The sequence below is a fragment of the Cnephaeus nilssonii genome (genome assembly GCF_951640355.1).
Source record: "Cnephaeus nilssonii genome assembly, chromosome: 10".
NCBI lineage: Eukaryota > Metazoa > Chordata > Mammalia > Chiroptera > Vespertilionidae > Cnephaeus > Cnephaeus nilssonii.
In genome coordinates this window covers 8,833,974-8,861,718 of record NC_137081.1, presented here as the reverse complement: position 1 = coordinate 8,861,718, position 27,745 = coordinate 8,833,974, and the positions used below count along the sequence as shown (strand labels likewise).

At 48.2% G+C, this 27,745-nt stretch overlaps 1 protein-coding gene across 5 annotated transcripts in view; it reads right to left on the bottom strand.

The window, feature by feature from the left end:
* The window catches only part of SPATS2L (spermatogenesis associated serine rich 2 like), a 150,774-nt gene extending 123,436 nt beyond the window's left edge, over positions 1-27,338 (bottom strand). The window contains exons 1-2 of one of the 5 annotated variants that reach the window (XM_079782173.1): positions 27,232-27,338; positions 1,689-1,738 (exon numbers count right to left, since the gene is read on the bottom strand). The gene's annotated coding sequence lies outside the window, so the exon portion shown is untranslated. Of the gene's footprint in view, positions 1-1,688; positions 1,739-25,898; positions 26,311-26,438; positions 26,802-26,917; positions 27,188-27,231 lie in introns of those variants that run through there. The other 4 variants (XM_079782168.1, XM_079782170.1, XM_079782169.1 and 1 more) reach the window with 4 other exon arrangements.
* Between the last annotated feature and the right edge of the window lie 407 nt (positions 27,339-27,745).

Sequence of the window (27,745 nt, the reverse complement as noted above, 5' to 3'; positions counted from 1 at the left end):
TGAGTGTGCTCACAGGACATATGTTGGAGGCCACCACCCACTGGCGGGAGGAGTGACAGAACGGCCGTCCCCTTCCCTGCTCGGGGAGAAGCAGCCAGGAGAAGTCGTGTTGCGACACGCGATTAGAGCAATCTGTTGCAGGCCACAACATTCCTGCCTCCCACCTCTAATGTGATTAGCGACAGACAGCTGGAGGCCTCTCATTCTCCCGACAGAAATATGATCAGAATTGGTTTCAATTGGTACATCTTTCCATCAAGCTGTTTGTTCAAGCCTTCCAGCAGAATAATCAGAGATTCTGATTATTTGGTACATTCTGAGAAAACAGGAATTGATTGTGCCCTTGCGCGTCTGATGGGCAGAATGCTGCCAGAATGTACATAGTAACTCTTCAGTTGCCTAACAGAAAGAAAAACGAAGCAGTGCATATGCATGTGTGTGTGCACGTGCATGAGCCGAGAGAGAGAGAGAATAGGGGTTGACCAGGAGTTTCTGTAGTAATGCTCTTTGAACAACAATAAAGAAAGTGTTTTCATGGTGATTCAGAATTCAGACATGAGGAAGTAAAATATTCTATTCCACTCATGGAAAAAAACCAGCTCCCACCAACATTAATGCTTTCAAAGTTAGTCATCGTACCAGTAAAATTTCAGGGTTATGGGGGGAAAAAATCAAGTTTAGATTAAACATTCATGGAAATATCCAGGTGCCATGAGACCCCATTAATTTGGACTACCGCAATTTGGAATTTATAATCATTTGACAGGATCTGAACCAGAGATGATCTTTCCACAATAAATATATGGCTCGCTAAGCAAATTAAACAAGCAAAACGACTGGGGTGGGGTGGGGTGGGGGTACAAATAGTGTAGTTCAGGGAAAATGTGATGAACTGGAAAGAACGTGCTTCCTGCCCAGCAAACACTTCGGATGAGCCCCTTCAAATACTAGTAACTGGTGACAGTGGATACCCTTTAACTGAGAGTCCATGTCGTACAGGCCCCTTTATGCACCTGAGCTAGAAACATCCCAACAGCTCCGCAAGATGGGTGTGATTATCCCCATCTTAGCGAGAAGGAAACGGGGGTTCAGAGAAGCAGGTGACCTGGAAGACTGCACCATTTCTCGGCAGCAGAAGCAGGATGCAAAGCCAGCCCCGGGCATCTTGCTCAAACGCCTACGTCCTTCCATTCCCACCCAACGCCCAGTGAGCCCTGAAGACTGCAAGTCCTACTCCTGGAGTCACTGGAGCAAGACCTTTGACAATGTCAACAACAGCAAACGTGGCCATCACTGAGGAGGGAGAGCCAGGCAGTCCAGCTCCAGGGCCCGCCACTCTCAACCATAAATCCTTTCTACAGCCCAGGGGCATTGTAAAATACTTCCTTTTCGGAACTTTGAAGGATTTGACATGCACAACACCAGCCTAGAAAACCCACAGAAATGTTAATGTGGGTGGAGAAGGGGAATGTGAATGAGGCAGACGCGCCTCGGGTCCACTGCCCCTCCCCCATACTCCACTACCAGCGGCTTCAGGCTACACACCTATAAACAGACACTCTGGCGCTGAGACCCTGAAAGGCTGCCTAGGCTGTGATGAGGCCTCCGGAGTCAGCTGCAGGTGCAAGGACAGCTGGGCATGTGCACGGGAGGAGGGTATGGAGAAGGGAGGGACCGTGGCTACTCACCTGGGAATCCACAGAGGTGTTCCTGAATGCAGCCTGGGCTCTGGAGGGCTCTAGGAAAAAGGAAATTTGGGAGGTCAGATCTCACATTAGCAGCCACACCACCCACTTCCATCCCACCCACACCCAGCTGCAGGTTCTGGGGCCAGGCAGACGTGGAATTTGCCTTTACTCGTGACAATAGCTGTGTGGGCCGAGCAGCCTCTCTGTGACTCAGTTTACTCAATAGTACAGTGGAAGATAATGCTACGTCGTGCAACGAACTGAGCACACGATGATCAGTTTAATCATAGCGGTAGCTAACATCTGTTGCTTGCTCAGAAAGTGCCTAGCATTATTCTAGAGCAGGGGTCCTCAAACTTTTTAAACAGGGGGCCAGTTCACTGTCCCTCAGACCGCTGGAGGGCCGGACTATAGTTTAAAAAAAACTATGAACAAATTGCTATGCACACTGCACATGTCTTATTTTGAAGTAAAAAAAAAAAAAACGGCAAAAACACCCGCATGTGGCCCGCGGGCTGTAGTTTGAGGATGCCTGTTCTAGAGCTTCAAATATGCTAACTCAGTGGTCGGCAAACTCATTAGTCAACAGAGCGGCAAACCGAGACTCGTGAGCCACATGTGGCTCGCGAGCCGCAGTTTGCCGACCACTGGGCTAACTCTTCAACACTCTGAGGTAGGCACGATTACGCTGGCATTCTGCAGATGGAGAAAATGAGGCATCAAAGAGTCAAATCACCTGTCTCATCAAACCACACAGGGCAAGCGGTGGATCAGGGATTCTTCTTGTGACCATCTCGCCCCAGAGACTGGATTCTAAAGCACAGGGATATCCGGCCTAATTCACGACTAATAAGTGTTAGCTATTGTTATTGTTGTCATAATATTCCCTTCTCCTAGAATATATAACCACACAGCTCTAATATACAACCACACAGCTCCAGGGAACTCACCGTTTAGCTAGTAACCACTTGGGCATAGAGACAGGTGCCAGAATCCTAAGCAAACCAACCAGTCACTCACTAAGTCAACGATGGTTTCAGGGGTTCCCCGAGGATGCCTGCGTGTCAGATGCTCGGTGAAGCACTGTGTGGGGCTTCACATGCTCTGGTCACTAATCCCGCAGACTCCCATCAACCTCCACGAAACAACTGGAGAATAACAGCGGAGAGGGAGCACGGAGAGGCTGGGACAGGACCCCAGGACTCTGGATGCCGTGCCTGCCTCTGGCACCAGCTCTCTGGGTGACCTTCTCTAGTCAACTGACTTCTGGATTTCATAATTAAATGAGATTGCTGGCCTAGCGGCCCCTCAGCCCCGAGGTTCTAATATACAATCCTATTCTGACACTGTCGATCAGACCAACTTTTCCTCCCAACAATCCATTTTGGAGAGAATGTATTATAATAACTCTTATTGTATCTAATGAGCATTGAACACGGTGCCAGGCGTTGTGAATAGTGCCCAGAATATCAATGGAAGACTCGGTTTTCACTTTGTCATTAGCTCTGTGAGTATGATGAAATCTTATCATAAGAAATCTTGGCAATCAGAAGACCAGGGAAGAGTACAATCCTGAGGACAACTGAGCATGCCCAATGTGAACCCTGAGAGTGGCCCTCAAGTCTGTGACAATCCCAATCCAGGATTCTGGTGTTCCAGGTGCCCAGCAATCTGGGGAAGGGATGCCATGCCAAGATGACGGGACAGATAAGAATGTCTGGGGGAACCAAGATGGCGGCTTATGCAAACGCCTGTACTCGCTGCCTCCCACAACCACATCAAAATTACAACTAAAGCACAGAACAACCATCATCCAGAACCGCCGGAAAGCTGGCTAAATGACAGTCCTAGAGAAGTAAGGAAGAAAGCACACAGAGACTGGTAGGAGGCGAGGAGGCACGGAACGAGCTGGCCCGGCACCCACATGGGCCGCTTTTTTAATTGGGAGGGAGATAGTCTCTGCGGAGGTCACCCAGAGGAGGAAGGGGTCCCAGCCCACACCAGACCCCCAGCCCAGGGTCCCAGAGCTGGGAAAAGAAGTCCTTATGGGCAGTAAGAACTACAGGCTGTAAAAACCAGTGCAATTGGGGCTCAGTGACACAGAGGCTGCTGGAGACCCAGCTGATCCTCTTAAAAGGCCAGCACCACAAACTGAACTTACAAGGTCCTGCTTCCTCTGAGCTCTATCACCAGGGTAAGGCTCTGGGGAACACAGACACATACAAGGAGGAACTGGATTGTCTGGCTTCGGGGTAGGAACTCAGGGGTGACTTTCTTCCAGACGGAGGTGCCCACAGGGATCATTGGTCCTACACTGGGACCTCCCTGGTCCCAGGGCTGACTGGCAGCCATTTCTGTTTGCTCCACCCTGGTGATTCCCTAAGACCCTGCCCCATCCAATTTACAACCATCCAAGCTGTGAGCAGTTGAAGGCCCTGTCCTTGCTCAGACTAAAACCTGTCAAACAAGCTGCAGCTGGATCAGGGAGCCCCAAACCTATCAATAAAAGGCCCAAGACCCGGCACCAGCACCAGCCTGCCTTGCTTCACAGCTGGGCCTCATCTGGGCACTTCCAAACCCAATACAAAAGGAGGAATCTGCAGATCTCTCTGTAGCTCCTGCTGGGTGGCCCCAGGCAGTGGCTGACTTTGCACCTCCCTGGAGATCCAAGAGCCAGTGTACTCAGTGGTCAGTGTCAGACCATACCAGATTACAGCTCTATACCTCCATAAGCTACACAAGGGCAGACTCAGTGAGCACCAAAGCCCCACTGCAGCAAGTCCTGCTCCACAGGGGTGTCTCCTGCATAGCAGCTCTCCCACTGTAGTCACAGCTGGGCCTCATAGCCAATTCCTCCCAGTGACACCAACAGGATCAAAGCTCAACTACAACAAAACTGTGCACACAGCCCACAAAGGGGTGCACCTAGAATGTCCACCTCAGATGATTGGGGAGACTGAGCCACTGGCGCCTATAGAACACCTACTACACAAGGCCACTCTACCAACTCAAGGAGACTTAGCAGCTCTCCCCAATACATAGAAACAAACCCAGGAAAGCAGCCAAAATGTGGAGACAAAGAAACATGTCACAAGTGAACGAAATGGAAAAAAGCAAACTACTGGATAGAGTTCAAAATCACAGTTATAATCAAGAATCTCCTAGAAACCTCCAAGGGACTTAGTGAGACTTTTAAGGATCTTAGTGAGATTGCAAAAAAAAAAAAAAAAAAGGAAAGGGACCAGTCAAACATTAAGCATACAATGACTGGTATAAAGAATAATATATAGGGATTCAACAGTAGGCTAGGATCCTGAGAATCAAATCAACGATTTGAAATATGAGGAAGCAAAAAAACCCCAATCAGAAGAGCAAAAAGAAAAAGGAATCCAAAAATATGAAGATAGTGTAAGGAGCCTATGGGACAACTTCAAGCGTACCAACATCCGAATTATGGGGGTGCCAGAAGAAGAGAGAAAGCAAGATACTGAAAGCCTATTTGAAGAAATAATGACAGAAAACTTCCCCTACCTAGTGAAAGAAATAGACTTACAATTCCAGGAAGTTCAGAGAGTCCCAAACAAGAGGAACCCAAAGAGGACCACACCAAGACACATCATCATCATTAAAATGCCAAGGGCTAAAGACAAAGAGAGAATCTTAAAAGCATCAAGGGAAAAACAGTTAGTTACCTACAAGGGACTCTCCATTCCACTGTCAACTGATTTCTCAATGGAAACTATGCAGGCCAGAAGGGAGTGGCAAGAAATATTCAAAGTGATTAACAGCAAGGACCTATAAGCAAGATTACTCTATCCAGCAAAGCTATCATTAAAAATTTAAAGTCAGAAAAACAGCTTCACAGACAAGAAAAAAAGTTAAGGAGTTCATCACCACCAAAACAGGATCATATGAAATATTGAAGGATATTCTTTAAGAAGAGGAGAAAGAAGAAAAAGGTAAAAAATATGAACAACAAAGTTGCAACAAATACGTATCTATCATCAATTGAATCTAAAAGTCAAACAAATAAAAAATCTGATGAACAGAATAAACTGGTGAATGGAATAGAATCAGAGGCATGGAAGTGGAACAGACTGACGATTCTCAGAGGGAAGGGGTGTGGGGAGGGGCGGGAAGAGACTGGACAAAGATCTAATATGCATGTATGCATTACCTATGGACACAGACAATAGGGTGGGGAGGGCCTGTGGATGGGCAGGAACCAGGTGGAGGGGAGCTATGGTGGGAAAAAAGAGAGACTTCTGTAATAATCTCAACAATAAAGATAAAAAAAAAAAAAAAAGAATGTCTGTGGAAAACAAGCCAGAAACAGACAACCAGTGAGATGCTTGGGTAGAGGGTTGGATTTGTTTTCTGAAGTAACAGTGTTGTATGCAACAACTCAGAGATGAGAGCTCAGCTGGCAGGTAGCTAGTTGACTTTCTCAACCTTAATGAAGTATGCCACTGGCTACTTTGACAGCAATCTTTCTTCATGTATGTGTGAGGAGACACATACTGCCCCTTTGAGAAACGTTTACTTCAACACAAGATGCTGCTAACTTTACTTAAAGATCAGTCCATCACATTAGATATATTTGCTTTCACAGAAACTCCTTAGAGGAGACTAATTCAGTGAGTATAATACTTCCATTAACAGGAAATTGATTTTAAAGTATGCTTTTCAAACTTTAGAAAAGAAAAATTTTCTGATATTATGAACTACAAACGGCAAATATTGTGTTGGCAATGTCATAAATAACACACGAGTTGTCAGATGAGATATTAAACACGCATAGATTTAATTTTCAATAAAGACTTTACAACATACCCCAAAATGTCCATCCATCTTTGACATGGGAGAAAGTAGCATTTTAATAAATTCCATCTCCTACCACAATAAAAGTCAGTACAAGATGTTTATGTTCTTAGAGAGGCAATGATGATATTCTTTACAGATGGTTAAATATTGGCAGCATATAACTTCAGAAGTCACAAAGTGGTAGAATATATAAAAATGTATTATCTTGATAGGCAATTAGGTAATGGACATACTGTCTCTGTCCAAGCACCCTGTGCATGGGAGTCTATAGAGAATTTGGTTCCTAAATTACTCTGAAAGGAATTCTAAAAATGTTTTAAGCAATGGCAACATTATTGGAGCACATGCATAAACTTCAGAGATGACAAATCTGAGGAACAATACTCCTTGGATATATGAATCATAGCTTGCTTACACCTGGAAAGAAAATAATCAAAATTTTAATAGTGATTATCTTTGGGTTGAAAAATTATGGGTGATCCTTTTCTTCTTTATAATTTTATCTGCTTCCCAAACTTCCTATAATAAGCATGTGTGACTTTAACAATTTGAAGCAATTGTTTTTTCAATCTTATGATATATTATGGAAAATCGCCTGATGTAAAAAGTGAAAAGGCGTTGGAATCAGCCAAGCTTGGGCTCAAATCCCAGCTTGTACCCTTTCTGGCTTGGTGCCTTCACGTAAGCTGCTCAGCAGCCTGAGTTGCACATGAAAGGGAAATAATAACGCATCCCTTGAAGCAACATTTCACCGATTACAGATGAGATACTGTTAGTGCTTAGCACACAGAGTAGGGGCCCAATAAATAAATCACTCTTCTATTCATAGTACACGGGGAAGAGAAGTTAGGCTTCTCTGATAACAGTAAATAAATTCATTGGTGTTTATAAATTGACTAGAGGCCCGGTGCACGGAATTCGTGCACCGGTGACGTCCCTCAGCCTGACCTGCACCTTCTCACAATCAGGGATCCCCTCAGGGGATGTCGGACTGCCGCTCCTGCCTGCTGCTCCCGCTCATCCCAGCCCTGCTGCACCTGCTGCGGGCTCTCGCCCAGTCAGTCCCCATCGTGAGAGGTTCGCACTAACAGCCGTGAGCCCTGCATCTGGTGCCCATTGGTCAGCTGAGCAGCGCTCCCACTGTGGGAGTGCACTGACCACCAGGGGGCAGCTCCTGCATTGAGCATCTGCTCCCTGGTGGTCAGTACGCGTCATAGCAACCAGTTGACCAGTCGTTTGGTCGCTTAGGCTTTTATATATAGAGATGCTTCAGGCCCTTTGTTTATAGAAGTGAACGAGTTCTGAACAGAAATCTTCTAACAGTTAAAAGTTCAGAAAAAGAGTAAGAAGGAATAGGCTCCACCCCGTTCTCCTATTCATCACAATTATTAGATTCCCACAGTCTGAGACACTTGGATTCACTGGTACCTGCTACTATGCTGCTCTATATTCAGACATCCTCTGGTTGGATGGGAGTTGGGAGAAGGGTTAAAGCAGACCCACAAGCTACCACAATCAAGATCTTTTCCATATCGTCATTCCTTATGATTAAAGTGGGCAGAATAAATTATGATATTGCTTAAATGAGGGGGAAGGGACAAGATTATAGATTCGCTGGCTTTTCTTTTTTCATGGTGGCTATGTTGATATTTTCATCCAAGAGTAGTTCAATCAGTGAGGTTTGTGATAAATCTCTGTACTCAACAGAATATGGCTGTGGGGGATATGTTGCCCTTGGATATAGGTTGCTGTACCTTGATTACAGCAAGAAATATTGATTTACCTGGCTTTAATATCAAGCCAGGTATTTGTTGACACGTGGAAATGAAAAATATCAAAACCACGAAAAGCTTGATATGTAGGTCAAATCTCATTTTAGCTCACTCCAAGGGATTGTCCAGTCTTCTGTATTGGAACTGTGTTCTAATGATGTTGCCTAAGTCACAGATTAACAGGAATTTTCTTTATAAACGGATTTGCTACATAAATGAATATTGGTATAGACTTTTATGTAGTACAATTTATTGTAAAACGTGCAGCAAAAGACAAAAATCACTACGTACTTAACATCTCCCTTCTCCCAACTCTGGAGACGTATCTTGCTTTCTAACAAAGGTGTGTGTTCAAAGGAACCACCTGTTGGCGCCTCCTTCCCTCATCAGAGGAACAGCCACGGGCGTGACCTTTGAGAAACTCCAAGCCCGCAGGGGCTGCTGGGCAGACAGACCCCTTATTACCGTACACCGTGGAAGCAAAGAGTTAGCAGGGTCTGGTGAGCGTAGCCCTAGGAGGGGTGTATTTTTACATATATATATTTTTTTTTTACAAATATCCCCATTATTCATTTGAAAATATTTTAAATGGTAAATCGCGGCTCCTCAAGAGAGATGACCAGTGACCATTAATGAGCACTTCTGAGTTAGCCAAGTGGTTTGCTCACTACATGTAATCCCCCATATGACCTTGGACTGCAGGCGTCATTATCTCCACGTGAGGGCTGCGGGAGCCAGGCTCCGAGATAGCACGGCACTGCCCAGCGTTAGACTAAGCCACGGAGCCACGAATCCAGTCTGCAGATTCACATCCAGGTCTCTGCTCCTAGCTACACACGAGTTGCACAGACAGCCTGAATGGAACTCGATGTGCCCTTCCCACCTGCAATAGTTGGCGGGCCATACCCTCCACAGGTCCAGGTGGCGGTCATGTTCTATCAGGGTCCCACGCCTTCTCACGAAGGCTTGAATGACACCGTCCCTCCCTTGCAAGAACTAAAATGACGGAAGAAAACGAGAACAATTCCAAGACAAGAATGGGTACAAGGGCTATAAAAATTCAAGAACTCAAAAACCAAGGTTAGCTTTCTTGATGAGACAGCAGTTGGTTGGAAAATGCAACAGAGTACCTCTTGGATACGAAATATTACACATTTAGGTTTTTTTTCTCTTTTATTTTTACTAAGAACTGAGACCTACAAAATGACAAACCAGGATTACCCTATTAAAAGACACCTTCAATTGTTCCTTTGTCCTGAGAAACTGTGTCAGCTACTGACTGGCAATACCTATGCCATCATCTTCATGTTAATTATGCATTTTTCCTACAAAATTGATTGCCACATTTCCTGCTCTAAGTCAGCCCTGAGAGCTGCCAAGATAAATGTTCCAAATGGCTCACTTTTTAAAAGACAACCTGACAGTTCACCAAGTAATTCTTTAGGGGTTCCTCCCGGTACACTTCATGTCTCCCCGGTACCTATACTTAGACCTAGAGCAATTATTACAGCTCTTCCCCGGCGTATCATCGGAGAGCTAAGGCTAAAGATTTTCCCTTTGAGCCCTCACATGCAAGTAGTGAAACTTAAAACTCCTTTTGGCCTCCTTAATGTACTCTGGCTGTTATTACTGCTTAATTCCTGCAGTTGATCTATGTGAAATCCTCTATTCCGAGGGAGGTAAGTAATTCTGGCTTAGTCCATGCAACTAAACAAAGATGACTTTGTATGATTGACTAAATAAATATTTTCTTCCCCTGAGGTTTGCTTTCATCATGTTTTATTTCCTTTGGTTCACACCTTATGCTAATGAGGCTCGGTTCCAAAACATATAAGAACGTACGCACACGAAAGGTACGGTGCGGAGCCGGCCAGGAGTTCCAGCCAAGTGTCCTATCTTCTACGTGGCACCGAGGGACATTCTGTAACGTGCACAATGGTCACTATTCATTCCTCCAGCCTTGAAAGAGATAGGCCCGGACCGCATGCCAGCACGGGAACGCGTCAGCTTTGAAGCCAGACAGCTGGTCAAACACCATTTCCACCACCGTTATCTCCGTGACCTTGGCAAGCTACTGATCTCCCCTCGGAGCTTTTCATCTGAAAAATGGGGGTGACAGATGCACCTCAGCAGAGCCGTGGCAGAGTTCGGTGAGAATGCTGCTGTAGAAAACTTGCCACATACCCTGGTACATTAGCAGACACTCAAGAATTGTTACACTTTTTCTGCCTCTCTATGAAATGCCATCAGTATTTCATTTTGAATCTGTTGTCTATGCACCCAAATAATGTAGAGGATATTAGCGGTGGTGCTCTTTATGATAGCAAGGAATTGGAAATGGTCTAAGCATAGAGAAATGATTACATTAAGGTATATTCATATATTGAAATATATGCAGTCATTCCAAATATTTTTCAAATCATATTTTATGACAAGGGAAATTGCTACCCTAAAATTTAAGTGAGGAAAACAGACAAGAAAACCTATATAATAATAACAGCTCACATTTACTGAGCATTTACTATGAGCCATGCAGCATGCTATATACTTTGCATGCATTATCTTACTAATTCTTACAACAAACTTACTAGATGCATAATACTATCCCCATTGTACAGAAATAGAAACTGAAGTCTTCATCATCGCAATTTACAGTCCCTGCATAAGTAGCACAGCCAGGACTGGAATCTCAAAGTGTCTGATTCCAGAGCATGTTTAACAACTACGTGACACTGATGCTTCAGTACAGACATCTGGGTCCACCGTAAGGCTGTTTAAACACACGCAAATGTACACATACACGCATACCTACAACACGCACATGCATATCTGGAAGGAATAAATGGCAGAGGCCAACAATGACAGTCTCCGGGTGGTGAAATTTTAGCTAATTTTTAATAATTTTTATCCATTTCAGTATATTTTCCAAATTCAATGAGTGTGCATTGTTTTCACAACTAGAAAAACATGTTTTTCAAAAAAGGAAATGAGAGAGAGTACTTGTGACAGTTTATCTTTTGACTTTTTATAGATTTGGGTTTCTCAGTGCTACTATTCCTTTAAATTATTTTTTTCCATTGATTCCAAAGTAAAAAAAAACAAAACAAAAAAAAACACTAATTTGTACATGAATAAGTACAGAAACCACCATATGTATATCTGACAGACATCTGATCTATATATATAAAAGCCTAATATGCAAAGTGCCCCCTCAGGAGTTCGACCGACCGGGAGTTCGATCGCTTGCTATGATGGCGCTGATCACCAGTGGGTGGTGCAGAACAATGGAAGGCCCCGGCCAGCAGCCGCTAGGGACCCTGCCCATGCACGAATTTTGTGCACTGGGCTTCTAGTATTAATATAAAAAGCCAAAGTGTTTGTGTGAAGGGGGAACATAACCCTTCTCAAGTAACATATGAGTCTCCAGGTAGAGAAAACACGCACCGCCGGGGACACTGCCCTCAGAGCATGCTCCGTCATGGCCATGTAGCGATGCTGTCAGAGCTGTTTGCAGAGACCTGCGCACTGTCTGGGCCTGCCTCGGCTTGATCGCGGTCGCTCCCAGGTGTTTGAAGATAATGATGTGCCGAGTGACACCTGAGGAGTGATCTCCTGTCACACCACCGCGTCATTCCACAGCAATGACTCCACAAAGAGAACGGAATGATGTACCAAAAGGCAATTCCTTTGAATCAAACAAGTTCATAAGAACTGGAATGATAGGCAGGGTATGAATTTATTTCATCAGATTATTTTTACATAAGTTGAAAGTAAGGTTGTTTGGGTAAGCTTTTGAGTAAATTTGTCAAAAGAAAAATTAATGCATTCTAACAGTGGCTCCAGATTAATCTCATTTCACTTCATAGGCGAGGGTCTACGATTGGCTATCAGTGGATCAACAATGACAGCTTTACTGAGTATCTGACTCACTCTTTCCTGGCTCTTAGACAACCTGGAGACGGGAAAATAAGCGCAAGTCAAAGATTACCAACTTAGTCAAAAAAACTAACAAAATCCACAGATGGATGTCAAGGAGTCTCCGGAAGGTCAAAGGGCTCTCTATCTTTGGCTTGTGTTGTGACCAACGTTTTATCAATGACAGAGAAAGTGCCATTCTCAAAAGTGAAATTGATAGGTGAAAGAAGTACCACTAACGGATTGGATTTTTAAAGACTGGAATTCAAAAATTCTACATAAAGAGACAAAATGTAACAAGGATAAGGTTCACACAGGAACTGCACAAGGACAGGATAAGGAACACTTGGCTTTGCAGCAGTTGGTCGGAAAAGGCTTGGGAGGTTTTTTACTTGACTTTAGGTATAAACTAACAACGGACTGCCGCTGATGTAAATGGAGGCCAACACAGTACTTGACTAGATTAATAAAAGGGGGCCCTGAATAAGGCAGTCAACAGCAGCTCTGCGTTTCTACCCCTCGGGGAACTCACTTCTATTTATTTTTTTTACATATATTTTTATTGGTTTCAGCAAGGGAGGGAGAGGGAGAGAGAGATAGAAATATCAATGATGAGGGTGAATCATAGATAAGCTGCCTCCTGCACGCCCCCTACCCAGGATCGAGCCCGCAACCCAGGCAAGTGCAGTGACCAGGAATTGAACCGTGATCTCCTGGTTCATAGGTGGACGCTCAACCACTGAGCCACGCCGGCTGGGCAAGCTGCCTCGTTTGTAAATGGCACAGGCAGAATGGCGGGTGCCCGGAGGAGTGTTAACAGGCTGGGGAACCTGTGCGAAGACCTGGGACCACATATGGTAGGAAATACCATAGCTATGATGGAGTATGTGAAGAGCCGCCACACAGAAGGTACATGTCTGTTCTGTGGCACCCCAAGGGGTGACGGGAGACAAGTGGGGGAGCTCAGGGAGGCCGGTGTCAATATGATTGTCTTCCTGGGCTTGTCAGTGAGCATTGGCCCAACCACATCCAAAGGGGCTTAAGGTCTAGGAGCCCTGCAGGCTCTGTCAGCGAAATTCCTCGGCATCGCAAGAGTGTGAACTCCTCGTCCCTGGCAGGGTTCAAACGGCAGCTGGCTGGGGGGCAAAGGGGAAACGGGGGAGACATTTGTAATACTCTCAAGAAGATAAAAACAAACAAACAAAAAACAAATGGCAGCTGGCTGACTTGGACACTGCCTTTGGGGGGAATCTTAGACCCCAGCATCCACTACCCTTGTCCAATGCCCACAGTCTGTGCTTCTAACTTCACACCAGAAACTTCCCTGAAGATACTCCCAGGGCATTTACGTTAGCCATATCTAAATATGCCTGGCCTTAATAAAGGAGAAATAACTACATTTAAATGCGATCCAGAGGTGACCCGGAGTCAAATTCTACCAAAGTTTAGAAATGATAAATTCATGTTGTCATGGTAACCTTGGTTGATATCATCCATTACAGCTGAAAGAGTTCTCGCTCCGGGACTACCAGAACAATAACTGAGTTTATACATTCAATGCCACAAACCAGCACTAAATAAGCTTTTCTAGTGTTTTTATTTTTAATTTCGGAGGCAGGAGATTCACACTCTCTCCTTGCGTGCTCACCATTTCAATATGGCACTACGCTGAGGCCAGGGTATCACAGTGGGGGAGTCAACCCATGTACTGAATCCCGGCCCACACTCACCCTTCCCAGGGGGAATGACTGAGGAAGGACAAAGACCCTCTAGGCCAGGACATGGGCGGAAGTCACGTAGCCAGCATAACAGCCTCCACTTTCCCCTTCACAAATTATAGGACGGCCCACATTTCCATAAAAAACCCTCGCTGATCAGCGGTGACAGAGTGGCAGATCCGACTGTCTCACCGCTGTATGGCACTTCAGTAAATGGGCTTTCTCAGTTATGTATTAGCAATCACTGCAATATATGAAAGTCAGCCCACACTGAGAACAATATTGCCTCCAATCAAAACCATTCTTCCTCAGCACACTACAGCTTTCTCCCCCTTCCTGTAAGCAACAAAAGCTACAACAAAAGAACTTCCCAAACACCCACAGCTAGAGAAAGCGCGGCTCCGGCAAAGTAAGTGTGAAGTCTGTCCCTGGTACCTAATTTGTGTCTGAGTCTTCCTTTCAGGGTATTTGAGTGCCGTCCTTTATTTGTCATTTGTCAGCAAAGAATAGAAATAAAAGTTTATTTTGTTGGCCGGTGTGCCTGACTATTCAGAGATTCAAAAACTTGCTTTGTTTGTTCTTACATTTTCCTGGCAGAAGATGTAAACATGCCTTTTTTCCATGGCTTCATGCGGTATTCAGTCCCAGGTGAATATTTCCACAAATGCAAACCACTAGGCAAGGCTGGCCTCCAGCGAAATGTGAAGGCAACTTCCTTCTGGTCCTTCTGTGCCCTTGGATGGGTAACACCTGGGCCCCTCAACCCAGATTCCTTCTTTTCTTCCTTACCAGTAGCAGGGAAGGGTCTATACCAATGGTCAGCAAACTGCGGCTCTTTGGCCCCTTGAGTGTGGCTCTTCCACAAAATGTCACAGCCTGGGCGAGTCTATTTTGAAGAAGTGGCGTTAGAAGAAGTTTAAAAAATTTGGCTCTCAAAAGAAATTTCAATCGTTGTACTGTTGATATTTGGCTCTGTTGACTAATGAGTTTGCCGACCAGTGGTCTATACAATTATTCATCCTAAAGACCTAAGTTACTGTTTCTATAGCATTTGCAGTTTAGGCCCTGCTGCTGGGCACTTTCTATCCTGTTTTATTTAGTCATCCTATATAATAAAGAGGCAATATGCAAATTGACCGACACAACCTCACAAGATGGCTGCCTAAGACCAGGCTGGCAGGGGGGCTAGTAAGGGATGACCAAATGACTGAACAACAGGCTGTGTGGGGCGACCAGGCTGGCAGGGGGGGCATGAGGGGAGACTAGGCCAGCGGGGGGGCAGTTAGGGGTGACCAGGCTGGTGGGAGGGGGGTGCAGTTGGGACAACCAGGCTGGCAGGGGGGTCAGTTGGGGGTGATTAGGCTGGCAGAGGGGGCAGTGAGGTGTGACTAGGCCAGCAGGGGGGCAGTTAGGGGCAACTAGGCTGGCAGAGGGTGGCAGTTGGGGGTGACCAGGCCAGCAGGGGGGCAGTTAGGGGCAACTAGGCTGGCAGAGGGGGGCAGTTGGGGGTAACCAGGCCAGCAGGGGGGCAGTAAAGGGTGACCAGTCTGGTGGGGGTGGGGGGAAATTAGGAGCAACCAGGCCAGCAGGGAGGGGGCAGTTGGTGGCAATCTGGCCAGCAGCGGGGAGCAGTTAGGGGCAACCAGGCCGGCAGGCAGGTGAGCGATTAGGAGCCAGTGGTCCAGGATTGTGAGAGGAATGTCCCAGATTGGAGAGGGTGCAGGCTGGGCTGAGGGAACCCCCCCACCCCCCATGCATAAATTTTGTGCACCGGGCCTCTAGTAAAATCATAACAAAACAAATAGGTATTAGTCCCATGCCATACATGAAAAAAAAAACCCTGAGGTTTCTTAATTAAATAATTTGCTCGAGTTCATAGAGCCAGCCAATTACATGAGTCAAAACCAGGGCATTCAAGGACCAAATGTGTCCTCCTTTTCTTCTAAACTGTACTGGTCTTAGGAAAAAGCCCAGCGTTTTTGTAATAAACGCGTTCCCATATTAGAGAGCAGGGAAGTGGAAGCGCTGACATTTGAAGCGCCCTTTTGAGTGGTGCGGATTCTGAAATCACGTGGTAGAGGCAGCCGCCTTCCTTCCGCACACGCAAGCCTGGCCTTCCCACAGGAGCCAAAGCAGCAGCTGTATCACAATTTAGAAAAATCCAGCCCTCTAGGTGCCTTCCCTTTTCTCCCCACGTTGCACATATGGTACAAATGGGACCTCCGGACCAGTGGAGCTGCCAATTAGTGAGCAGTGTTTGGTGTTAGGGAGCAGCCAGCAGCCAGGCGAGCTGTGAAACTAATGATTCAACTACCTGAGTGTCCTGCCCGTTGCTGGAGGCCTGAAGAAGTCTCGCAGGGAGTAGCAGGGAGTGGCCAGCCTTGCAGCTCAGGGGCAAGACTGCTGTCCAGGGAGGCTTGGAGATCCGTGATGGCACCCTCACCCCAAGCAATTGGGGATTGCTGTGCAAGAACTCAAAGCAGGGACTTGGGGATGTGGGAGACAACGTGAAGATCTGGTTTCCCAAGAATGAGGCTGCTGTGGCTTCCTAGGTCCATGGTCCGACAAGGCAAGCTGCTCGGTCAGCAGGACGGACAGTCCCTAAGGGAGCTGTGAGGCGCCTGCATGGGGCCTAACCCGCTCCCAGATTCTGCAAGTGGGGGAGAAACAATCCCACCAGGGTGGCCCCCACTTTCGCAGGCCATTCCTATAGATGTGTGACTTTCACACTTTTTACCTGGAGCACAGAATCTTTCCCCTTCACAGAATCTTAGACGAATGCCTAAAGGGTAAAAGCAAAGAAACACATCCGCTCGGAAGCGGAGGGTTCAACAGAACACGGCGTGCCAACTCCCAGGAGAGCGCTGAGTGGCGCGGAGTCACGCTGCCCATCAGCCTTCCCGGGAACCTGGTCCTGCTGGGCCTCTCTCCTGATGGTCATGGCTTCTTCCCTCACCTCCACGTTCCTGCCTCCTGCTCCAAACGGTGAGCTCTGCTTCCCTGTCACCGGTCGGCCTTTCCCCTGGGAAGACCTAGAGCTCTGCGTGCCTCGTAGGGACAACACATCTCCCGGGCCTTTCTGACGGCCCCGCGGCCTGTCCTCGAAGCCTCGGGCTAAGGGCTGCACAGATCGCCGCCCGCCCTCGAGGTCTGCAGGCACGCCTGGCTTCTGCAGGGCACGTACCCGTTGTTGGGCATGGCATGTTGTTTGACACTCAATGGCCATGGGATGTGCATATTATTGAGGCTCAAGACCCATCGATTCATTGACTTGCTCAGGATCCTACAGCGAGACAGTGGGGGAGCCGGGACTTAGCCACCGGGAAGGATCGATGGCCGGGTAGAGGGCTCAGAGACACAGGCGTGGCTCTCCGCATCCCGCCTGGTGCCTCGCGGTTGGGGGCTCCCACGGGCTGCGACTCCACCTGCCCTTCCTTGCTCCTCCTGTCGGTCTCAGATCCTCCCTCTAGCACACGCGCATCCCTGCTTCCCACGCCTGGCGGTGACTGGGAGACAGATGTGCTTTCATCGTGGCTTCGGCACTGTGAGCACTGCATGGCGCTCGCCGGCCTGGCGCTTGCACAGTCCGTCTCTCCGACTCTGAACCTGATCTGAAGCACTTGGTGTCTCTGGATTTAAGCGTTGGGGCGACTGCTGCTTCTCTGTACCTGCAGGGCTGACGTCATCATTCAGAGAGCTCCCGGGCGTGGCTCTCGCAGGAAGCATCTCCTGGGAATGAGGAGATGTCCTAAAACAATGCTGTCCAGTAGGACTTGAATGTGAGCCACACAGGTAATTTAAAATATTCTAGCAGTCACGTTAAAAAAAAAAAAAGTAAGAAAAAGAAACACGTGAAATTAATTTTAATAATACATTTTATTTAACTCACTCTATCCAAGATATTACTGTTTCCATCTATAATCTATATTAAACTTTATTCATGAGATGTTACATTCTCTTTTTCCTATAAAGTCTTTGAACCCATGTTGCATTTGACATTTGCAGTGTATCTCAATTTGGACTAGACTTACGTCAAGGGCTCACCAGCCAGATCCAGCTGGTGACTATGGTACTGGTCAGTCCCCTGCTCCCATCCCTCCTCTCGTTTCTCCCCTGTAATGACTGCTGCTCTTTAGTGGGGATGATAGAGGCAGGGGCCGACAGGGGGACCAGGGTCCTTAGAGAAGTCTGTAATACACCCCTGAAGGGAGAGCCCAGATCACAAGGGGCTTTTGTACCAGGCTAGAGAGCTCTGATTTTATCCTGGAGCAGCAGTGACTCTGCTGGAGGATTTTAAGCAGCAGAGTCGTGATTACATTTGCCTTTTAGAAAGGCAGCAGTGTGGGGCGTGGATTGGAGGCAGGCCAGGCATAAGGCAGAGACCAGCTCGCAGGCTACTGCAATGCTCCGTGAGAGTGACGAGGGCACCAGCCACGGCAGTGATGGTGGCAATGGTCTAGAGAGGTGAGGGCAGGTGTAAGACAGAGAAGGTAGTTTCCACAGGGTTTGGTGATCAATAAAACGTAGGGATTGAGGAAGAGCAAGGAATCGAGGGCAACTCCCAGATTTCAAACTTGGTGAAGTAGGTTCCATTAATTAAGAGACCACAAAAGATATGCTGCTTGTGGAAGTGGAGTTTTGGACTCGCTGAGTTTAAGATTCCTGGAGCAGAGGTCAGAAGAGTTCACGGTTGATTAAGGAATCAATGGCATATAGGTGGTAGCAGAAGAAAACAGGTGAGTTGCCCCAAGGCAAACGTGAAGAGTGAGCAGAGGGCTGAAGAGTGAACTCTGGAGGATGCTGAGGTTTGGGAGGAGGAAGGAACCAACAGAGAACTAATACAGAACACTGGGCAACAGGGAAAAATAAATGTCTCAGAAGACAGATGGGCAAAGTTCCAAGGGGCGGAGAGAGGTCATTAACACCAACACAGGTCAAGAATTAGAGGAGAATCCTGGACAACGGATCTGGCAGTTTGAAGGACAGAGGTGGCCATTAGGAAAGGCCAGGATTGTGGAGGGTTGGAGAGAATGAGTAGGTGGGAGGAGCCGGTATTGCATGAGGACTATTTATCTTTCAAGGAGCTGCCTTCTGAGGCCAAGAATGAGATGGAACATAACCAGGCAGAGAGAGGAGGAGCCAAGGGGATTTTATTTGCATTGTCTTCTGTTTTGATAAAAATGAGAAGGACTTACACATGCTCACGCGCTGAAAGGGCTGGTTGAGACCATGAAGAAAAGGAAGATTAAAGGAGCAAGATCCCTGAAGAAGCAAGAGGGGATGGCGTCCAGAGAGATTAGCCTCAGGTTGGAAGAAGGTGCAGGAGAGGAAAGGAGTGGAAAGAGCTGGTCATTTCTAGGGAAGATATAACATTAACATTTAAAAACTAATTTTCCTTGCGTAGAAATATAAATGAAATAGAATGATACATGAAGGCATACTTTTCCTCTAATACTTCTATGTATCACGGATAAAGTCAGTAGACGTTACTAGCTTCATGGAGCTCCAGAGCTGCAGTCTTGGAATATTACCAAGCCTTTCGCACACCTTTGGACTGACTTCACCTAAACATCACCTCAGGTGACTGAGAGCCACCGTGGTTGTTTATAGCTAGTGGCCTCTCTGATTGGCTGGTGTCCGTGGCTGAACTGATGGGTAAATATTCTCAATGTCACCATGCATTACCTCACAGGGTACGGTAAGAAAAAAGCTGGGGGTGGGGGTCAGGCACCAGATTCATCTGCCACTTCTCAGCTCTGCTGATTCGATCAAGTCATCTGACTGCCCTGAGCTTGTGTCCCCTTCTTACAAGGGTACATAATCCCAACCTTGCAAGATCGTGTGAGGTTTAAATGAGATGGCCAGTAAGTCTCCTTCTTTTCTTCCTTACCAGTCGCAGGGAAGGGTCTATACCAATGGTCAGCAAACTACGGCTCTTTGGCCCCTTGAGTGTGGCTCTTCCACAAAATTCCACAGCCTGGGCGAGTCTATTTTGAAGAAGTGGTGTTAGAAGAAGTTTAAGTTTAAAAAATTAAACTATCATGATGATGATGATGATTGTAGAGGGCCCCCTGGGAAGGCACATGGGCATTCCTGAATTATTGTCAGCTGAACCCAGTGGCGTCGGCAAAACCACGCCCTGGGAACACTCCTTGCCAAAAGGGCAAGGGTGTTGTCAGCTTGACCTTCATTTCAGCCCACCGTGTGGGGAAGTGGTTTTGATATCTAAATACAGCCTAGCATCAGGAATGCTCAGGGCCTACTCAAGAATGCAAATAATCTCCTTTTGTCTTGACCTTTTGGTGAAACTTCCTGGTATTTGGGATATAAAATAAACTCGCTGGATTGGCTCTGGGTCCCTGTCTCTCCATCAGAAGAGGACGGTGGTCCCACCCGGTCCCAGCTCTTTTCCTTCTATCTCTGTGTCTTGTCTCTTTCTTTTATTTCTCAATCCCCAGCCGCCCCTACTCAGGAACTGGATCCGCTCTCTAGCCGCGCTGGACGCGGAAAGAGAGAAATACCTACAGATGATAATTGTGGTCATTGTGTTCTGATTTGCAGGAATTGGGTGTGCTGATAATGCATGCGTACTTTGCAACAGTTAGCACCTGGATCCATAAGGAGAACTTCAGAATCAATCCTGTTAGGAAGGGCCCTTGAAAATCCTACTGGCCATTCGATGTTTGCATCCTTTCTTCATCCAGTACATCTTCAGTCCCTGCCCTCAGACTGCCTGGGCTTAGCACCTGCTCTATAACTTACTCAACCTCCTAGGCTTCAGTATTGCTCTTCAGTAAACCCGGAGTAATTAGCACATATACTTCAAAGCACTGCTTGGAGGAAGAAAGGAGATAGTGCATGTATTGAAAGGAGACACTGCCTGTGGTATAGCCTATGCTTGAATGCATTCAGTCATCTAATGAGATAGTGCAGTCCATCATAGGACTACTTTCCTTCCACTGACCCCAATCTGTCTCTCTGAAACTTACACCCATCGGTCCTAGTTTCACAATCCGTGGGGGTAGTTCTACCGACTCACAACTAGGGTTCTATGTAACGCTCTGTTTGCCCGTTTACTGAGCTCTGCTAGGCGCACTGGGCAGTGTCCATATGGCTGTCCACTTGGGAGCACAATCGGACAGACACTCCCTCTTTACATCATCGGGAGAGCTCAGCCTTCGGCGGTGTTTCCATGATGCAGGAGGCCTTTCTGAGCATTCGAAGCAAGTTGGATGCTACCTGGGAATGCACCGGTTACACTGCTTACAAGACTTATTTTGCACTTTATGTCATGGTCAGTCAGCACTTGGCACCGACAGTAACTATTGCAGGTGTCACTATATCCTTAAAGTTTCATTATTGAACCCTGCAGACCACCAGCGCCCAGGAGCGCCCTGGCATCCGACCGAGGGTAGAGTCAAAAACCCTGCATTGCCTGGCGGCACTGCCCCCGCCCTCCCCCATTCCCGTGCCCTTGTATTTCCAGTAACAGCTATTGAAGTCTTACCCCAATCCTGTTAATAATCAGCTCAAACAATGATCACACTTTAGCAGGTCCCTGCCACACACCCCTGCCCCCCACCAGGAGAAGGAAATCTTCCCTTCGGAGCTCTCTTAGACCCCTGTTTCTGGGACACATGTCATTTCTCCTTCTTGACTATCAACTCCTTCCCTGCAGAAACAGTGCCATGTACTGCGTGAGTCTTATTAAAAGTTTAAAGTTTTGGGTTTTGTCCTGAACACAATAGGAGGGGTGTGGCGTCTCTTCCCTACCTCAACTTTTATCCCCAGATGGATCCCCCAGATAAATTTGTTTTTAACGTTACAAGGAAGCTTTTAAATGAAAAGATTGGGCAACCCAGTGATAAAGGTCTAGGATGTTAGGGCCGATGAGCTGAACTTTTATACAATTGATAACTCTAGTCTAAATTGTTTTATGTATAAAATACTGGCACAGCCTGCATGCCTTTATTTTTGCTCACTAATGGGACCCATCACTCTCCTTAAAATAATGACAACCTCCTTAATTCCAGCTCACAACTGCCAGCCTCCATCATTATCTCCACTCTGGAAAATGCCAGGCCTCCGAATCCCCACAGCTGACGAGTAAAGAGGCTGATTAGGACCACTGAAGAAAAATGGGAAAAACTCCTTGACAAATGCCTCCTTCAAATGCCTGTCTGACCGTGTGACCCAATGTCAACATTAATGTCTATGTTAACAAATATGTATGGAGGTCAGGACTAGGTGTCAAGCTGCAGCCTAGGCTCTGGGGACACAATTGGGAGCAGTACACAATATCAAACCCATCATAGAAAACAAAAAAAGTCCCCTCTGGCTGTCCAGTGCTTGCTATGCCCAAGGGCCTGTAAATGATTCAGAGATAGCATACATGGTACGTCAGTGCCCTCAAGGAACGTGTAATCTAGTTAGGAAAGAAAAATCAAGAACTCAAGAGTATAAGAGAGGACCTGATGTTCTAAACTTTAGGACTCTAAAGGAATGATGCAGAGAAAAGGGCAGAAGAGAAAGAAACGGATGACGGCAACATGAATGGGCAGGTGGACTTGAACTTGAAGACTGTGGTTAGGTCAGAGGAAAAAGGAAAGGCATTCTAAAAGGTAAATCATGGACCGTACCAGGTAGATCAGTTGGTTAGAGCGTCATCCCAATGCACCATGGTTTTGGGTTCCATCTCCAGTCAGGGCACATACAAGGATCAACCAATGAATGCATAAATAAATGGGACAACTAGTATCTATCTATCTATCTATCTATCTATCTATCTATCTATCTATCTATCTATCTCTATCTTTATCTCTCCCTCCCTCCTCTCTCTCAAATCAATCAATAAAAAAACAAAATGTAGATCATGAACAAAAGGGTACAAAGTCATCTTTGAAGGCCAGTGATACCCAGTTAGTAGGAGTAAAGGTTCATGTTGGAGAGAAGTAAGTTAAATTTGGGCAAGACCATGAGGCACATTAAAATAGGTTGAGGGGTTAGACTTTATGTCAAAGGCAACTTGGGGGGCAGGGCATGAAAAGACTTTGACTATAGAAAGAGCACTTTAGAATCAGATAAAGCTGACTTCAACACAGCCTTCCTCTGAGACAATTCCTGGAGAAGAGTTTAGGGAGGTCCATGTGACGGAAGTGAGCAGAAGGGGGCAGACTCAATCACTGGAGAGAGCACAGTGATGCAGAGGGCCTGGCTTTGGGGGAGGGGGGGGGAGTGAGAATACAGAGGAAAGGTGGGGCTGGCTCCACAAAGGAAGCCTTCACAGGACCTGATGCCGAGTTTCACTGAGGGAACCAAAAAGCGGAGTCAGGGTGGCTCGTAGGTCTCCAGTCTGGGTGATGACGAGAATGCTCAGCCTATCAAGAAAAGGCAGGTCTTTTCGCTGTGCAAGGAAAAGGGTTAGCAAAGAACGTGAAAAGTTTGTTATCAGGCAGAAGGCCTTTTAGCCTGACAGCAGGACATCCACTTGGGAAAAGTCTGTTAAATGGGCGCATAAATGAATACGGGTAGTCCTAACCGGCTTGGCTCAGTGGATAGAGCATGGGCCTGCGGACCGAAGGGTCCCAGGTTCGATTCCTGTCAAGGGCATGTACCTTGGTTGTGGGCACATCCCCAGTAGGGGGTGTGCAGGAGCCAGCTGATCGATGTTTCTCTCTCATCGATGTTTCTAACTATCTCTCTCCCTTCCTCTCTGTAAAAAATCAATAAAATATATATTTTTAAAAAAATAAATGAATACGGATAGTTGTGCCAGCACCAAAGATTTGTATGAAGCAAGGGCAGATGACACCATCACAATTAAGAATTTATTAGAAATACTATTAAACAAAGGTCATGGGAATGATATAGAGAGTAGAGAGAAATCGATTATTTTTCTTAGATGTGGTACTTAGTGGATCCTGTCCAGCGCCACAACACTGAACGCATTAAGTTCTGTAGAAATTCAACATATGGCCTATTTACATAACAGGCATCGCAACTCCAAAATAGCCATTTTGATGTGTCAGAGAACGAACACCTTCACAGCAGACTACTTCCAAAAAGGGGAGAGAAAGGAAGGTTTGTTTTTCTTCTCTCAGTATGTGTACTGGGTCATTAATTGTTTATATCATGAAAATCATATTTTAATTGTGTGATGACACGGCAAGAACAGGGATGGCATGAATTGATTAGCTGAATTATGCACAATCATGTAGAGATCAATAAACAGACTCCATCACTCTGTCACATTATATTTCTGCCCTCACGTCCTGTGTCATGTTTATAAGAGCTGCTGTTCTGTGTGCAAAAATTATGGCAGTCTTCTGATGCAGTTGTCACCGTCAACTAATAGTAACAGGTCTGCAGAATAGGAAAGTAGTACTATGGAGCAGTGAGCAGGCAGTATCTGTTTAATGCACACAGAACCCACCCCATTCTTACGTGGCGAGGCAGACCGGTGGTGGTAGCTTAGATCTCACCGTGAACCATCTCAGAGTCTCCCATTTTATCAAACAAAACCAGAAGTTCCTGCCCGAGCTCACCTCCTAAGATGCTGATTAAAATGGTGCAAAGGTAGTAGAATGAAGACCACCTACGCACCTTCAACACAAAAGCCATAAATGAATATTCATTGCTAATGACAGCACAATTCTATGATCAGAAACGGAGATACTGATAACACTTAGGACCAAACATGAGCCACATCTCAAGATTAACTTCTGATGGAGAAGTATTTCTGTTTGCACAGCAAAAGTGACCTAGGAGCTGCTTGTGATTGGCAGTGCTTCAAAGACTGCAATGATGTGGCCCCAGCACTTTCTCTCCCTGATCATTACAGAGATGGCAAAGCAGCTTCCGAGCCCAGGATACCTATCCCCACAATGGCCACCTGAAAATCAGTGGGCGCACAGAACCGACTCCAGGACTTTTACTAAGGGCCTCCCTTCAACAAAATGAATACAAAAGGAGTCTTGGTCACTCTGCCTGTCCAAATAAGTATATGAAACCAAGTTGATTCCTAGGAAATCACTTGATATTCTCAGAGGCAAGGATTACAGAAGGAAAGAAAATTGCCAATTAATATACTCCTTTCCCAGATGTTGAGTTTTTACTATCCTCTTAAATATTCTCTGCATTCAAGTGATTGTATGTTTTATGCAAATTATCTTTGGGGCTAGTCTAGTTTGTGAGTGTGTGTGTGTGTGTGTGTGTGTGTGTGTGTGTGTGTGTGTTTAAAGCCGCAAAGATACAGAATTTTACATGCTTTCTGTTCTGCTGCTCCATAAAATAGGTTTTAACAACGCTTGAGTTTAGTCCAAAACTCTAATTAGAGACTGCGGCAATGAATGCCTTATCCAAATAGAAAATCATTCCCAAAGTTGATTTCCCCCTCCAGTTAAAGATCCAACAAATATGGTCAGACACAGGTATTTTCAAACACTACAGTCACTTGATAACACTGCCCCCATGCACACAACACACTGCTTTCCGGTAAAGTAATACAATTGTCTGAGGCCAATGAAATACTCGACCCAAAAAGCAACTTACGTCTTTATTTTCAGTGCATCTTTCAAAATAACCAAATTTGTTACTTATTCTTTTTATTTTTCTTAATGAAGCCATCTCTGACTTCCTATCCTTTTTTTTTTTCTCCTGCCATATCGCAATCAGCTTTATCGCTAGAAAACATAATCGATCAGAACGGCAATGAATCATTCCTGGAAGATGAACTCAAACGATGTCTTACAGGTCACACGACCTTCCTCTTTCAAACACTGGCACCCAGCCTCTCCCTCGGCATTGGTTCTAAAATTTCAGAGTCGTTTTTTTCTCACTTGAGAAGGGACCAGTAAAAGTTTCTAATACACTTTTTAACATTTTAAATAAGCAAGGGGAACGGTTCCACAACATTTCACCTAGAGATCGGCTGTGTTTGAGGTTCCCTGGTTCTCAAGCCACAGATTCTGCGATCTACTCACAGCAAAGTACTGAACACAGAGAATCACTGCAGGGTCAGCTCTCCAAACGCTCGGCACCCACTGCCATCAGGAATGCCGGGAACGGAAAGCTGATGAAGTTCACGGACACACACCAACCCCCAAGCACAGGAACCCGCGGCTCGGGTGCAGGCACGGTCTCAGCCCTTCCTCTCCCGCGTGTGCGGGGAGTTCTAACCACCGAGCCGAGCGCGCGCGGGCAGGAGGGTGCGGAGAGCAGGACGGGCCCGCCTGCACCGGGGAACGGCCGCGGTCCCGGGGCTGCGTCCGCTGCACAGTCCCGAGCTCGGCCGCCGCCGCCTGCGGACTCCGGTCCACCCGCCCGGACCCCGCGGCACCACCGCTTCGTCCCGCGGCCGGTCGCTCGGCGTCTCCTCTGTCCTCCCGCCTGCAATCGCGGCGAGTCCGCGGGCACGGGTGTGTGTGTGTGTGGGGGGGGGGGGGCGCTGCATCCCGCTCCCACCGGTGTCCAGGGCCGCGGTCCAGGGCAGGGTGGTCCCGCCGGGGCGGGCAGCTCCTCACCGGCGGCGAGCAGGCGGGCGGGGTGGGTGGCACTCCGCTCGGCCAGTGGAAGGGGGCGCTCGCGCCGGGGCGGGCGGAGCGGGGACCGCGGCCGATTCAGATCCGGGGCGGGCGGGTCCACGTCGGAGCGCGGCGGCCACCAGCTCTCCCCGGGCGCACAGGGGTGCGGGGGCCCCGGCTCCTCTTCCCGCCCGCCCGCCCGATCGCGCCGTGCGGGGCGGGAGAAAGGAAGGACGGCGACCTCCGCGTCCGGTCCGCGCCGCCCGCCGGCGTCGGCGCCGAGCCGGGCCACACCCAGCGCCCCGGGAGGCGGCGGGGGGCTGGGCGGCTCGGGCCGCCGAACGTGCGACCCGGACCGAGCCCCCGTCCCGCCGCGCAGGCCCCGCCGCGCCCGTCCCCGTCCCCGTCCCGCCTCCGGGCTCGGGCCCGGCGGGTGGGGAGGGAATCCCGGAGGCGGCGGCCAGGGGTCCCGCGCTTACCTCTCAGCCGATCGCCGGGCACTCCGTCCCGGACCGGGGACCGGGATCGGGGGCGCGGTCGCGGGGGGAGGCTCCGCGGAGGTGGCGGCCCCTGCGGCGCGGAGGGCGGGCGGGCGGGAGCCGCTGGCTGGGCCGCGCGCCGTCCCGAGCTCGCCCAGCTGCCGGCGCTCGCGGCGGAGGGCGCAGCCTGCTCGGCCCCGGCTGGATTCCTTCGCCGACACCGCTCGGTCGGCCCGCCGCGCCCGGCGCCCCCGCCCCTCGCCGGCGCCCCCGCCCCCGGCCCCGGCCCGCCCGCCCGCCCCCGTGTCACTCACCCGGCGCGCACTCCCCGGCGGCGCCCCTCGCTCCGCTCGCACCCGGCGCTGCTCACGCCTCCCGGGTCTGTGTCCGCTCACACGCACGTTCTGACACAGATCCCTTCCCTCCACACGCCCTCCCGGCGCCTCTCCCACCCCACTTTCTAGAAGAATCGCTGCCACACTTTGCCCGCCTGCCCCGCACCAGCCACCTCCCCTTTCCCCGAGCCCCCGCCTCGCGCCGCCTCTGTTACTGATTTTGTCGCCGCCGACACGTGTTGCGGGAGAGGCACCCCCCACACCCGGGAGCGTGAACTTGGCCCCCCGCCCCCCGCACGGTGCACCGCGGCGAGAGGCCGCTCCGTGCAGGAGGCAGCCGTGCTCCCCAGCGCCGAGCCCGGCTCCAAACGTAAACAAAGGGAGCGGACTCCGAGGGGACCCGAGGACCCGGGCGCGGGAAAGTCCCGGGCTGGGGTCCCACCTTAGAAACCCCGCCAACCCGGGGCGTCCCGGCCCCCTTCCCCCCCCCCGC